General features: G+C 31.4%; 1 protein-coding gene across 1 annotated transcript in view; it reads right to left on the minus strand.

The window, feature by feature from the left end:
- AstA (allatostatin A) overlaps nucleotides 1-14,463 on the minus strand; it is a 42,040-nt gene extending 27,577 nt beyond the window's left edge. The window contains exon 1 of the mRNA XM_080178523.1: nucleotides 14,402-14,463. The gene's annotated coding sequence lies outside the window, so the exon portion shown is untranslated. The remainder of the gene's footprint in view (nucleotides 1-14,401) is intronic.
- Nucleotides 14,464-17,140: the final 2,677 nt, after the last annotated feature.

Raw genomic sequence — 17,140 nt, forward strand, 5'->3', positions numbered from 1 at the left:
TGGGCCGAAGATCCGGTCTATCAAAACTGGTATTAATATTACTATTTTCATTTTATCATTCGTAGAAAATTGTCTATAATTCGATACTATACATGATAATACTTTGAATATCAATAATACTGAAATACTTTCAAAAATGTTTTACCCTGCTCCTCAATCTAAAACGTCATACAATGCGTAAATATTAGATCCGTCATTAAATAAGGATGACTATTTATAATGGTAGCGGATACTCAATAAAATAAATCAATTTTACGGAAAGGCTTTTTACTCAGATAGGCAAAATTATAGGATTTACATATTTCTGTTTTTCTTTTATCAAAAGTGGGCAAAGCCTCGGGCCAGCAAAACTAAACTAATGTAAAGCTTTTCTATAATTAATTTTAAGTGTAAGTTCAACCTTAAGTCCGTAGAGGTTAGCACTTATCGTTAATTTACGCATATTATAATTGTCCAATTTATTTCAAACTCTGCATAATGATTCCTAAAACAGTAAGGTACAATTTAGGAAGCGTAGCCATCGAACAGGAAATACATTATGTATATTTCCTTTCGCAAAAAACCCTGTATGGTATAGATGTTTTATTTTAGGAAAGGTGGTAGTACCCTCCCCTCAAATCAGCTACAAACTTTCCCTGGACCTATTAAGAAGAACCATATCGGTTCAGTGGTTAGAGAGATTCTTTGGTTACCATTAAATAAGAATTAATGGTAAAACTTAATTATAGACTAGCTACTCAACTAAAGCGTACGATAAGATAACATAATGTAATTTTTATCAACTTTTGTTGGTAAACACTTATGTTATCTATATGAGAATTTGCTACAATTTGAAGGTCAGGTTATATCAAATAACTGTACAAAGCCAAGAAAACTATGGTGTCAGGGACGTCCAAGATTTATATTTTAAAAAGCGAAGCTTTTCTATAATTGGGGTCGGTCCGTCCGTACGCCCGTCCGTCCGAGATAGATAGCATTTATTCGTTAATTTAGGCATGTTAGAATTGTCCTATCGATTTCAAACTTTGCATGATGATTCCTGTAGTAATAAGGTACGATTTAGAAAGTGTAGCAACTCTATAATCATTACCATTACAAGGCTTGGACGCCCCTGCATGTGTTAATGTCCGTTTGTCCTACTGTTTCAGTGGTTCGCTTTTATGGATGTTGTCATCCTTGTTAAAGGGTAAAATGAGGGGTTTAAATGTTTGAGATGGATAATCTAACCGTATCTTTAAACATTTGAAGGGGGATAAAATTAAAGGTTTGAAAGTTTGGAAACACACCCTTTTACCCCCACCGAAGGATCCTTGGAAGGGTTTATAATTATTTTGAGGGATAATACTCCCTAACAACAGAAATTTACCATAGAAAAAATGAACATCCCACAAAAATTTTTATTTTACTTTTCTTATTTAAGATTTCCACCAACCACCTCAAGTACCCCTAGAAGCCTCTAGCATACATATTAAGATATATAAGTTGGAAGGAATTCTAATGTTAGGGGGAGATTTGAAATCTGCATTAAATTTTAAGGATTTTTTTTATAAAATTCGTTATTTTGTATAATTCTTTATCTAAAAGCGGAAATGATGCAGATTTCTAATCTCCCCCTAACATTAAAATTCCTTCCAACTTATATATCTTAATACATATATTGGAGAGGAAAAATATAAACTGTCTAGTTCTGCTAATAAATTGCGAGTGCCTACTTAAGTACATTATATAAGACAAATAAAATATATGTACTGATGATTTCGGACAGCTCCTTCAATCTTAGACAATTAATTCTTTATGGCTGGCTGATAATAGTAATAGTCAATGATAGCCTTTATTAAAGTAACAAGATATTTAAGTTTATGTCTGTTTGTGTGTAGGATTCTCGTATTCAGTCAAGCCTATCAGAGTCAAGAGAATGTTTATGACTGTTTTGGGTGAGGGTACCACGGTATCTCCACCCTCCCAAGAGAAAAGGCCACTAGAAAAATTATTGCTCTCACCTCTTTCCTTTTTAAAACTAAAACTGTAATTGGAGGGTAGACCACTCCCCCTCTTGCCTCAAATACCCCTTTTTAACTTTATTGTCCGAATTAAGTTACATATATGTATATAAACGACTGGACATAAATTTGCAAAATATGAGATTTTTTAGTCCGGTTTCATAGTTATTCTACCATTGTAAATTATTATCACAGGAGCAGTTTAGTTTAGAAGACAACATAGTGTGATTCTACTTGGTTTAAGGAATTACAAATGGATAATAGACCGTAATATTTATATTACGAGTTGTCATAAGAAATTTTGGTAATAGGATAAAAGTTTTTTTTTATTTCTAAAATATTATATAAAGAATCTTTTGTACAGTTTTGGTATGTATGTCCTTTAAATAACTTGTTCATTTTTAGTCCCTTATTTTAAAAACCTTGTATCTTTATCCTATTATATAAGGTAGTGCTAATTTTTTGTCTGTTACCAAGGATCTCATTAACTGCTGAACCGAATGTCTATCCTTTACAGCGAATCTTCTTATGGATTTTATAACTATTTTGAGGCAAGGTATCCACAAATAATAAACAATCAACTTTCATTTTCCTTTTAATATATAATTTAGAGTGAATGTTTAACTCCCCTCCCTCTCTCAAGTGTCCCTAGAGGCCTTTATGAGCAAAGGAGCTAGTGCCTTTATACAGATTCAAAGATAACCTGTCAAAATTACTTTTACATGCTTAATCTAAAATATAAGCCGATAGTTTCCTTAAAGATTGTTCTAGTTACCCAATTTTAGGGAATCGAACCCAATACAACCTTAGATTACAAAAATTATATAAACTACATATTACACAGAACATTCGAGTAAAAGTAAAGAAATGAAAATCTTTAAATATATACTTCATTATTTTTTCTTTTAAGCAAAATGTAAAATTTGTATACCTTTTGTGATAATCTTTTATGTATGAAAAATTTTGGTTAACTAATATATTAATTATGAAATTTAGACAGTAAATTCTAAGTAATATTTGATATGAATATTAATTATGTCAATAAGTTGCTCAGCAGAGTAAAGAATTATTTAATCACAAAACCTATTACACTGTTGAGTGGCCAGATGAAAAAAGTTTAATTTAATGTTAGGCAAAAATGACTTTGCAATTGTTTCAGTAAGTAGGTCTAATAACACCCTTTGCTAATTTTAAAATCAAACTAAATATAATTTTTGAAAAAATTAGATTTGAAAATTTTAAGTTCAATTTTCATCCCCTATGAGTTACCGAAAAATTATGACAAGAAAAGAAAATATTCATACTTTTGAATTCTTTACAACATTGCTTTTATGAAGTCTTTCATAAAACAACTCTATATAAGATTTATTTAAGGCTGAATTTCCGTGACCTTAGCAAAGCAACTGAAAAATGGCCATTGATTAACACTCTTCAGGAGTGGATTTATGAAGAACTTTATAATTTAAAATCAATAATCTTTGCTTTTCTTGTCCTGATTGTTCGGTAACTCCTAGGGGATGAAAAAATTTTCAAATCAAATTTTATCAAAAATTAGATTTAGTTTGATTTTAAAATTAGCAAAGGGTGTTATTAGACCTACTTACTGAAACAATTGCAAATTCATTTTTGTCTAACACTAAAATAAACTTTTTTCATCTGGCCACGCAACAGTGATTAGTTTTGTTCCGTTATTTATAATTAGTGAATACGCCCCTGGGGGACCTTATGGGCACTTGTGGTGGGGAGGGGGAGGTAGGGGTGAAGTCGACCCCATTTAAAATAAAAAAATAAAAAATTTGGTGGTGGGGTCTTTTTTCAATCTGAGCAGGGCTGTAGTACTCACAAAAAAATAGTTAGAAAAAAACTTCCCAGTAGTTATGAGGAGCAACTTTGTAAAGAGGCCTCTAGGGTCTTACTCGCTAGTTTAAAATATTGTATTTAAACAGAAACAACAATTTTTTAAGCTTTGCATCAAAAGCGTGCATATACAGGGATCTAAAGGGATAAGATAATGTCTGATAAATTGATGTACATCCCTAATGATGATACACAAATGTATCCCTTCTATAGATTACAATAAATGGTTAAAACGTTTGGACGCTCAACTTAATGAACCAGCCAATAAAAATTCAATAAAAGTCAATAAAGTTGTCTACCCAAAGAATAAGAAAACGTTATAATAAAACTTTGGGGACTAGTGATTTTTAGGAACTTGTTGCTTGAGGCAAATCTAAATATCAATATTATTCCAACATTTGTACTATACAAAATAAGCTTTATAATAGGTTTAGGAATATTTCAATTAACTAAAATTAAAGGGAACAAACATAAATATAAAAAAACACGTATTTAAATTTCTAATGAAAAAAGTTCTTATAAAAATTGTTTATACCAATTAGTGGGTTATTATTAATTTTATTTATAATAAACTAGGACAATTATCTTCATAAGTAGCGCAACAAAATACGTTAATAATAGTTATTAATCGCATCGAATTATAAAAATAAATATTTCTAAAACCAGTTTTGTAAGACCCGAGAGGCCCATGCTAACAAAACTTATATTAATTTTATAATTTCTTTTCTCGTATTCATTCGAATCCGGTGGATAGGAACCGGTTCTCATCCATACGAAAAAACTATGTCTAGCATCGTATTATATCCAGTTTTCTACGAATATAGAAATGTACAATCATAAGATTAAAACTAGTTTTAATCTTATAATTGTACATTCTATATCCGCGGAAAGCCGTTTATAATACGATACGAGAAATAATTATTTCAATATTCGTGGAAAATTGTTTGTAATACGATACTATACATAATTTTTCAGTATGGTTGAGGAGAACCGGTTTTAATCCAACGGATATCAATCGGTTTCGTAGTCATACTGAAAAAATAAGGTCTTGTATAATTTTAAAAAATTACCTTTTCTTAATATTTTAACCATTTTTGTAATTTAATAAATAAATAAATATAATAAATAAAGTTCAGATCTTTTATAAAAAAAACTTCTTATTGATATAATAAGTAAGTTTTTAACACATTTCTATGAGTTTCATAAAAATGATTTTAACTATCATGCTCATTTTACAAACGTTTACTGATTTAGAAATTCGTTAACCTTTCTATCAAATTAAGGGATAAAACAATGGAAAATAATATAATTGTACATATCAAATGATTCATTCATTCTGTAGATTAAAATTATTGGTTAAAAAGTGTAGACACTGCTAGTTTTGGGAACCAGTTTGATTTACAATCAAATGTCCCTTTTCCCTGATAATCTTATCTTATCTAACTTTAGAAGCGAAGCTTAACTTTCTTTTGGTCTGTCCGTCTTTTGGTACTTACGTCCATAGCAGATCTTTGATTTAACCGTCCTATTGGTTTCAACCTTGTTTAAGTATTCAAGGATAAATAGGAATGACTTTGTAAGCAAAGCTGCTAAATTATCAGTCTTAGAAAGTCTGTGCGTCCAATGTATGAGTGTTTTTTAGAACTACTCTAGTTATTTTTTACTCTATTAAATATAAATACTTTAGTTATACACTGATTTGTGTTACTCTATCTCTAATTATCATTTACTCTATTAAATATAAATACTATAGTTATACACTAATTTGTGTTACTCTATCTCTAATTATTATTTACTCTATTAAATATAAATACTATAGTTATACACTGATTTGTGTTACTCTATCTCTAATTATTATTTACTCTATTAAATATAAATACTATAGTTATACACTGATTTGTGTTACTCTATCTCTAATTATTATTTACTCTATTAAATATAAATACTATAGTTATACACTGATTTGTGTTACTCTATCTCTAATTATTATTTACTCTATTAAATATAAATACTATAGTTATACACTGATTTGTGTTACTCTATCTCTAATTATTATTTACTCTATTATAGATACTATAATTATACACTGATTTGTGTTACTCTATTATTATTTCCTCTATTAAAAATACTACAATTAAATGTAATCTGTTATCATCATGATCATAACAATCTTTCTCGTATTCATTCGAATCCGGTTGATAGGAACCGGTTCTCATCCATACGAAAAAACTATGTCTAGCATCGTATTATATCCAGTTTTCTACGAATATAGAAATGTACAATCATAAGATTAAAACTAGTTTTTTTAGCCGGTGCTTCGGCACCACGGGGCAAAAAAATTTAGTTTTAATAATTGTACATTCTATATCCGCGGAAAGCCGTTTATAATACGATACGAGAAATAACTATTATTTGTATTGTTAAATTACTGAACAATAGTTCCTCGAGGATTTTTTTTCTAAATTATATATCAGATAAAAAATGAAAAGATGTGATTTTTATTTTCAGTCGTTTTTTTTATGATAAGCAACCGATGAAAAGCTAACCAATAATCCGCATAAAAAAAACTCTTTAATGGCCGCACTTTTTTGGAGAAAATGTGTATTCATATAGGGATCTAAAGAGATAAGTCCACTGCCGATAAATTTATGTACATCCCCAATTATTATCCATAAAATTATCCTTTCTGTATAATACAGTTAATAGTTAAAACGTTTTGACCCTTAATGAATCAACCAATCAAAATTGAATAAAAGTCTCCAAACTTTAGCATGAAAGTTTGGGGACTAGAGTAATAAACAGCCCAATGTCCCCTCTCTCCCAGGTATCCATAGCCTTCAAACTAGCAGCTGAATGGCAGATATTCATAAGCAGCTGCAATTTTTTGTAAAAAAAACAGCAGTTTCGTTTTTTTAGCTGTCTTAAAGCAGCTTCCTAGCCGCTTAAAAGTGATATAATTTTAAAATTATGCTATGTTTTAAAGCATAATTTTATACTTGTGTTGTATTGTTTATTTGTTTTTAAAATAAAATCTAGTTAATGCAGGGTAAATCTGAAATATTTATAATGAAACGTAATTATTAGTGTACGTTTGTATACGTAAATGTTACAAACGTTTTAAAGCACAACAACATTCATAATTGGTGGAAAAAGTAAAAAAAACTAAATTAAAAGATGGGGGGATCATTAATTATTCAATACTTATATTTGCGGGAACTTTTGTTAAATGAAATATTCCAATTTTTAACATTTACAAAACAGCCTGCTTTATTGCATCAAGGTCCAAGACAGACCTATATAGGAAATAAATGTCTATATATGAGCTCAAGTTTTCCAAGCGTTAAATGTTTAAAACTCATAGTGCTTCAATAATCCGTAATAAACTCTCATTGACCAGAACGATAAGACCCATTATTTTACTGTATGGAGAATAAATTAATTTTTTTATTTCATGTTGCTATTTGAATTATATTGAAGTATTAAATATCTGTCCATAAAATAAAAAATTAAAAATAATAATATAGTAAATAAAAGAAAACTTAGTTTTAAAATAATTTGATACTAGCGATACGTGCGTAATGTGGTCAGATATTGAACTAAAATTTAACAGTTAACTAAACATTTTAACCCTTTCAGGACGGTAATTTGAAATAAAGAATATTAAAATCCTAAAATAGTTTAAAGAAAGAAATCGTCAGGGAGAAGATATTGGAAGAATAGGGTTAATAGTCAGAATTCAGATAACTAAAAGAAAGTAAATAAAATATTGAATAAACCTAGCCAATAGCGAGATAATTATATCGAACCCAACTCTAGTAAATTATACAGTTGACAATTCTTCGCGGGAAATTTCAGAAATCTATGTTATAAGTCAGATGAATTTACGCACAAAAAACGTTCCAAATGAACAAAGTTATTTATAGAGTAGATGCTCATGAGACAAGGTAATCCTCACAAAACAAAAATGTTTTCCTTATGAGGAAGGGGACATGGGACAGTAAACTATGCAAAGTCTTATAACAAGTTCAGGCATTTTTATATTTAAAACTTTAGATACTTTTTATAATCTTGGACCCAATTTGCCCTAACCTAACCGAGCTTACAGTAAAATACAAACAAACTAAAAGATACCCAACTCCTTATTTTCATATTCAAAATAAGGGTGGAGTCTTTTTGCTCGCTGTTCACTTTACGGGAAACCTCTTAATAATTCTTAGGAGAGGAAAGGAATTATAATTATAAAATGTAAATTTTAACCCTTAGGAATACAATACAACATGTAATTAAATCAACAATTCTAAAAGTAATTTGAATCCTTATATAAAAGTAACAGGATCTCTGTCTATCTGTATGTCTTACTGTTTGTAACGAAGGATCTCGCTAACCGTTGAACCGATAGGTTCTCCTTTACAGTTAAGTTCTACAAGGTCCCGAAGAGGTTGATAACTAATTTTGGGTAGACAACCTCCACTCTCCAAAGGAATATTCCTGGAAAAAAAGTTAAGCCTCAGACATACGGACAGACGGACGGACTTTGTATTATAGATTATAATACAAATCTATGATATGGGACAATATATAGGGCAAGAATGTTATGTTTTTGACATACTCATAAAGGTGACTATTGTCATACATATATGCTGATGATAGGCAAATACAGTCTCCGATTTTGTACTGGTTTATTAAGTTGAGTGTCCATACGATTAAATCACTAATTTTTATCTACAGAAGGGGTAATTTTGTTTATCATCATTTAACAGAGTTACATGGATATAGATGACTGGTAGATCAGAGGGGAATTTGGGCTGCTTATGACACTAGTATAGTCCCTAAAGTTTAATAATAACATTTTCTAATTCGTTGGCTCAACTACTTTGAGAACTTTTAATGAGTTTTGATTGGTTGGTTTATTAAGTTGAGTGTCCGGCCATACGTTTCAACCACATTTTGTGTATCATCATTTGGAATGTGGATAAATTTATAGGCCATTATCTTATCTCTTTAAATATCTGTTTTTTTTCCGATTTACAAATATTTTCTATTAAGTTGATTTACTAAAATGTGCGAAGCAAAGAGATTTTAAAATCCAAATTTTAGTTCTTCTTTTAGGAGCAGTATTTTAGTAGTCATTTGACTATGTACTTACAAAAAACTTACACTCTCGGTATACGTGGTATCTATAATCAGTTTGATAATATATGAGTATGTACATTAATATACCTTTTCTATGGAAGAACGTAAGAGGAAAAAAAGATATTTTGTACAAATATTGTATTTATTACATTATAGGTTAAGACTAGCGGCTTCGCCCCTAGTCTCTAGGGGTTTTGCCCCAAGAGGTGATCAAAAAAAAGGTGATATTCGTAAAAAAAAAGAACCAAGGAAATCTTCTACAAAAAAAATGGGGTAGGATTTTTTTGTTTTTTGGGGGGTTTGGGGTGTTCCACCCCCCAAGAAAATGGCCTAAAACCACCACAGGACCAGTAGCTATATTCCCTGAAGAGTAGAATCCGATCGGTTCAGTGGTTATCGAGATCTTAAGCTTCAGACGGACGGACGGACGGACGGACGGACAGATGGACAGACATTAAGCTACTTTGTATTATAGATATGTCCGTTCATTCTTCCTTTGTGCTCTTGTTATCTAATATCTGTTGAATTTAACCATTCATTGGGGCATAGTTTTACTAACATAGAAACAAATGCTGTACCTTCTGTGAGGTATATCAGTAAAGCTTTTCTAAAATTTACTATAAATACATTCTGTATATAACTATCTATAATACAAAGTAGAACGATGTCTGTCCGTCTGTCTGTCCGTCTGTCCGTCTGTCTGTCCGTCTGAAGCTTAAGATCTCAGTAACCACTGAACCGATTGGGCTCTACTCTTCAGGGAATATACCTACTGGTCCTGTGATGGTTTTAAGCTATTTTCTTGGGGGGTGGGACACCCCGAACCCCCCCAAAAAATGAAAAATACCCCCCCCCCAAAATTTTACTTTTTCTTTTTAAATCTAAAATACGAAAAATTAGGTAGATCAAACCTCTTGGGGCAAAGCCCCTAGAGGCTAGGGGCGCAGCCGCTAGTATATCTATAATACAAAGCAGAATGATGTCTGTCTGTCCGTCCGTCCGTCTGAAGCTTTAGATCTCGGTAACCACTGAACCGATTGGATTCTACTCTTCAGGGTATATACCTATGGGCCCTGTGGTGGTTTTAAGCTATTTTCTTGTATCTTATAAAGAGCTAAAAAAATTATAATAACTTAAACAGCCAGTAATGTCAGTAATAAATTTGAAGCTTGTTTGCATTTAAATGATATAAAATATACGTGGATATTATGACAGGGGAAAAATTGTCGACAATTTAGGTTGCTAACATGAACATCATTTATTTACCAGTTCATTCATCCAGTAGGATGGGAGTGGATGGGGATAAAGGATGGATGAAAAGAAATATTATTTTAGCCAGCGACAAGTTTCAATTTATTGGAGAACATGATAATCTGGTGTAAGATCCAAGTAATAATAAAATAAATCCATTGTTGGCTGTGTAATAAAAAGCAAATTATTGTTAAAGGTTTCGTGATTTTCTTTTTAAAAAACAACTGTGACCAATATCTTTTACTAGCGGCTACGCCCCTAGAGGCCTCTGTTGGCATTGAAATGTTTTGTTTTATTTTAAATATCTAATTTGAGAAATAATTTGTGTATGTTATCAGCTGTTAAATTTATGTCTCTACGCAGCGCGACTACGCTAGTGACACTATGCGGCGGAAATATTTCATTTTTTTCGATTTTATTATGATTTCTCTTAGGAGGGTGGTGGTACCCTCCCCCAAAATAGTTAAAAACCTTCCCAGGACCTATGAGTAGCTACCCTGTTAAGGAGAACCCGATCGGTTTAGCGGTTAGCGAGATCCTTCGGTACAAACACACAGACATCCTGTTACTTTAGTATAAGGATAAATAATGTAGACTTTTCACTGCTGCGCAACCTAAAAACAATAATGTCCCCGTTATAATTTAAAGTTTGTATAAAAACAAATGCATTTACCCTTCCTAGTCAGGGATCTAAACGGATAGTTACAATGGCCGATATATTGATGTACATTCCTAATGATGATACACAAAAAAAACTCTTTCTCTAGATTACAATTAGTTTTAAAACGTTTGGACACTGAACTTAATGATTCAACTAATCAAAATTCAATAATAGTTATTTCTCGTATCGTATTATGATTGTACATTTCTATATTCGTAGAAAACTGGATATAATACGATGCTAGACATAGTTTTTTCGTATGGATGAGAACCGGTTCCTATCCACCGGATTCGAATGAATACGAGAAAAGTTTTTAACTTTATTATTAACTTTGGGGACTAGTGTAATAAACAGCCCAATGTCCCCTCCCTCCCTGCTTTCTAATGCAAACTTGTTGATAAATATAACAAGAACAGTTGTTCTCTAAGTCATGGAGCAATAACAAAATTTACATCATGGATTCTCAGCTATACTGAAAAATCATGTATAGCATAGAAGTTCAGATAGTTTTCTATGAATATTAAAATAAAAAATCATATAATTAATAATTGTTCTGTCAGCCTGGGACCTCCGGGCACAGGCTTTATTTTAAAATTTTTTCATTTGAATATCTGCGGACAGCTGTCTATAAAACGATGCGATATATAACTATCACAGCTCCCTAAAATTGAAAGAAATAAAAAATTAAAAACTATGAAAAAACAAGGATGACAACATCCATAAAAGCGAAGCACTGAAACTGTAGGACAAACGGACATTAACACTTGTATAGTGTCTGAACTGAATAATCAGAATATAAAAGTATAAGATTCGGAGCAAAATTGTAAGTAAATTTGTTGAAAAACTGCTTGATACAGGATAATGTTTAAGGACATACATACATCTTTAGGACTTGATTATAGAGTTGTTTCGCTTAAAATATTGTTCTTTGTTGTCCCAGGAATCAATACACCAAAAATCAGATCAAACGGATAATTAGATCACATAAAAATTTGTTGTTAAAAAAGTAGAAAAATCAACATGTTTAAAATGGACGTACGAACATTCTGGTAATGATTATAGAGTTGCTACGCTTTCTAAATCGTACCTAACTACTACAGTAATCACCATGCAAAGTTTGAAATCGATAGGACAATTCTAACATGCCTAAATTAACGAATAAAAGCTAACTATCTCGGACGGACGGACGTACGGACGGACCGACCCTAATTATAGAAAAGCTTCGCTTTTAAAAATCAAGCTTTCAATGAATAGTTTTTTTAAAGATAACTATAGATAAGGAAATGCTATCTAGAACTAAATACTATCTTCTGCAAGTTTTATTTCTTCAGTATTTAACTCATTTATAATGGTTATTTATCGCATTGTATTATAGACAGCTTTCCGCAGATATTAAAAAAATCAGTTTAAACCAGCTTTGTTTGCTCAGGACAAAACTATTGTCTGTAACATGATTTTTCAGTATGACTGAGAACCGATTATTATCCAGCAGATATTAATCAGTATCAAAGCTAAAGTAGCTTTATACATGTATATTTAGGTATGTTAGTAAACAATAAGATTTCGTAAACGGCTTGATAGATTGATACACATTTTTACGCAAAGCAGGTTTTAGGCCATCTTGTGTGTATTATCAACATAGCTTTTAAATGATAAATAAACGTATAATAAAAGTATAAATATAAAGTATTTTGAAACCTTGCACTAAATCGGATGAACTTAAAATTAAAACTAAGGAAAATGTCATTTAAGCAGCATTTTTATTAACAATACATGGGGAAAACTTCATAAGCCTTTCTTAATAATTATATTCATCTAACTATTCTCTAAAATGAATATATTATACGTGGTTGATATATAGACAGGGGAAAAAATTGTCCTCAGTTTAGGTTGCTAAAATGAACCTCATTTATTGGTCAGTTCGCTTATACAGTAGGAGATGAGAGGATGGGTAAAAATGAAGGATCTATAGTTATTTTAGCCATCTGCGAGAGTCACTTTATAAGAGAAAACTTAAAATTGGTGCAACATCCAAGTAATAAGATAGCGAAATTCTCTGATTTCTTGCTGTATAAAACTCTACTGTATTATAATAATCACAAATATTTCTAATGCCAGTTATTGCTGAACTTCTAATGGGTGTAATTATCCTTGTTTGTGTTGTTTATTTGTCATTTTTGACAGGGATCTAAGGGATAAGACAAAGGCTGATAAATTAATGTACATCCCCAATGATGATTGCCCATTCTGTAGATTGAAATTATTGGCTGAAGAAACGTTTGAAAACTCAACTTAATGAATCAGCCAATCAAAATTCACTAAGGTCCCCAAAGTTGTTAAGACAACGAATAAGAAAACATTATCATAAAACTTAGGGGACTAGAGTAATAAACAGCACATTGTCCCCTCTCTCTTTCTGGATTTTTGATGAATTATTTTGTCAACAGCTAAAGTTGTATAAAAGCTGCTTTATAAAAAATGCATTCCAAGTGTTTGCTTTGCAATCTTTATAAACAGTAGGGAGAGATGGAGGAAACATTAAATTACATTGGTAACCCAAACTTTTTTTTGTTGGTACTGCTATAAAATCTTGATCGGTCGATTGAAATTTCTCTAAGTTTTTTTTTAGAATCTTAATCTACAGGGGGGGGGTATTTTGTTATTGATCATTGGGGATGTGTATGTTACTTTATCGTCCACTGTATTATCCTAGTAAACCGGAAAATCTATCCGAAAAAAAGGCATTGCTTAGAAATAAACTTTCAAATCTATATAAGGCCAGATAAACGGATCTTAGTTGACATATTAGCAACCAATCATTGTTCAATTGCATTACAAATTTCGACTATAAAGCATTTAATCAACGATTCTTATTAAAGAAGTATCAAAAATACACTACATGAAGTTTTTTTAAAATTATTATTTCTTTAGTACTAACTTCAATAGGCTATCTATTTGATGTTTAGTTCAAAATGTTTTTCATGAAATATTGTAATAAAAAATAGTTAATCAGTAATTGTTTGATGATATTTGTTTGATATTTGGTTTAAATGCTAAAAAAATAATATTTTGACTTACAGTATAAAATGCGAGTTCAATTTAAATAGTAAGAGAGCTTTTAAAGAAAATATTCATAATAGTTATTTCTTTCATCGTATTATAAAGGCTTTCCGCGGATATAGAATGTACAAATATAAGATTAAACCAGTTTATTTAAACCCGAGGTGCCGAAGGCACGGGCTAAAAAATGGTTTTAATCTTATGATTGTACATTTTATATTTGTAGAAAATTGGATACAATACGACGCTAGACATAGTTTTTTCGTATGGATGAGAACCGGTTCCTATTCACCGGATTCGACTGAATACGAGGAAAATAAATAAAAATAGACCTTAAATCTACAGAAACTAAAAAAATTAAAAATCAACCAACTCTAAAATAAAAAAAATCCGTTAAATTTAATGATTATGGCACTTATAAGTTATAAATGTTGCTTACCTCTCCGTAATCTTGTGATGAATGGTTGTATTCCAGAGGTTACGGCTACATAAATACATTTCTCTGATACCGGAGTAAACTTTTGCAGGATCCGTCAGAGAAAGGTGGGCATTGAAAACAACAAAATTTACAATTTATTTCTTGGAATAGTTATTTGTCGCTTCGTATTATAGAAGACAGCATTTCGCGGATATTAAAATGAAAAATTATAAGATTACAACCAGTTTGGTTGCCCCAAGGGGTCGAATGCCCGTGCTAACAAAACTGGTATTAATTATAATATTTTTTTATTTGTGCAAAATTGTCCGTTTAAGGCTTTAAATTTAAGTTTTTAGATTGTATTGTAGATTTATGGTATATCTTCCCTTCCTCCTCTATAGATAGAAAAGACGTTTCGACTAAAAAATTTGATAGCAATGACTATATTTTTTTTTTTAATGGTCATAGGTTACATATTCTTTTGTAAAAACTAACGGCTACGCCCCTAGAGGCTTCTATGGCACGTACAATGATTTCTTTTCAATCTATGTTAAGATCGTCTTTCTCTTGATAGTGTGGTAACCTCCCCCCAAATAGTTATAAACTTTTTCAGGACCTATGAGAAGCTACATTGTAAAGGAGAGATTATTTTGTATAAACAGACAGACACACAGAGATTCTTACAGTATGTATTTTTACGTTATCATATGAACACCGTAAAAGCATCCCGACGTTGAAGAGAGGTGAGAAAGAGCATTTTTCGGCATGAGTATGAGGTCACTGATTTTTCAACCAGCATTCTCCGTTTGATAATAAAAATAAGGCCTGGATGATTTGTAACCTTTTTCTTAGTATGGCTTCGAAACAGATTATTTTCCGCTGGATCAGAACCGGTTTCCAGCCATAATAAAAATCATGCATAGTATCGTAGTGTAGTCCATTTTCCGGGAATAGTCCCTTTCGTGGCAACGCCCCTTAAGGAGCGATTCGTCGTATTATTAGAATGGCTTTTTATAGGTTATTTTAGGTTAGGTGAGGTTATATTGGGTTAGGTGATTGCCCCACCGGGTTAGGCAATCGGTCCCGCAGGGTTAGAGCCCCCCGCAGTTGCTAGAAATAGGAGAAACTACTGTTAAAAATACGAAGATTCGCCCCTTAAGGTTCGTTGCTAACTTGCTACGAAAGGCACTATACCCAATTTTCCTCTAATGGTAAAATTCACGTGGGAGTTCCCTCCACCTGGTTTTCTCTTTCCTTGGGGATTTCATGTCAAGGCTTGATTGGTTAAATCATAATGTCCTTTCCTTAGGGTGTGCCCCAACCATCTCCATTTTCTTTGTTTTATTATCATCTAGTTGCTAAGCCCCTAGAGACTTCTTTTTAGGGGCGATTTATCTTGAGAGGGTGGTGGTACCCTCCCCAAAAATAGTTAAAAACCTTCTCAGGACCTATGAGAAGCTACCCTGTAAAGGAGAACCATGCCGGTTCAGCGGTTAGCAAGATTCTTAAGTATAAACAAACAAACAGACACACAGACAGACAAACATCCTGTTACTTTATTATAATGATTAAGAAACTTTAAGCTACAGTCAGAAATACACAAAAAACACAATTTGAAATTTGAAGTAGCTCCGCACTATAAAAATTTCATTTACAATTTCATTACAAAAAATACTATGGTGGTTACTTTATGAAAATTTTTAGACCAAAAAGGACAGGTGCTGAAAAAACACACAAACAATTCTAAATTAGTTTGAAATCTAAGAGCGTGACTATTTCATATTCATTCTATAAATAAAGGGTTAAAATTTAGAGATCTACAGGGATAAGACAATGGCCGAAAAATTGATATACATCCCCTATGATGATACACAAAATTACCACTTCTGTAGATTACAGTTCGTGGTTGAAACGTTTGAACACTGATTGAGCACGCCAATGATTGAAGGCCATCTACAAATTAGTTTATTTTTGCTGTAATATGCTTTCAAAAAACATAGTTGTACATTTGTCAGTTTAAATAAATTTGTTTTAAATCAGACTATAATCAGGGAGGGAGGGGCCATTGGGCTGTTAAATACACTAATCCCCAAAGTTTTATAATAACGATTTCTTATTCGTTGGCCTAACAACCTTTGGGCCTTTAATTGTATTATGATTGGTTGGTCCATACAGTTAAGTGTCCAAACGTTTCAACTACTAAATGTAATCTACAGAAGGGGTACTTTTGTGTATTATCATTTGGAATGTATATATATTTATCGGCCATTGTCTTATTCTTATCCCTTTAGATCTCTGGACGAAAATATAAGTAGACAAGGCTGAATTATCCATTGGTAGCAAAGTAACGAATCTGCAAAAGTTATTCAGTAAATGAGAGATAAAATGTCAGAAGCTCATCTTATATTGCATTGCGTTCATGGCCTCGGTTGAACCGATAAAAATCGGATAATTATATCACATAAAACTTTGTTTTTAAAAAAGTTAAAAAATTAACATGTTTATAATAGACGTACGGACCGATCCTTATTATATGAAATAGGAAAGCTTCTCTGTTAAAAGTCGCTACAGAAAATGTGTAAAATGGAGTATGTGAAATAATTAAATAATGTCAAAAGATCAAAAAAAAAACCTATGAAAAGAATAAAGGTACCAAAGACTAAATAAAACTTATTAATTGCAAAGTTAAATATAAAAAAAAATTAAATAACCTAAAACATTTGGTATAGTTCTTGAAAAGCAAAGCCTTATCGGTTGATT

This window comes from Acartia tonsa, chromosome 12, assembly GCF_053477335.1.
Source record: "Acartia tonsa isolate MP-2025a chromosome 12, ASM5347733v1, whole genome shotgun sequence".
Classification (NCBI taxonomy): domain Eukaryota; kingdom Metazoa; phylum Arthropoda; class Copepoda; order Calanoida; family Acartiidae; genus Acartia; species Acartia tonsa.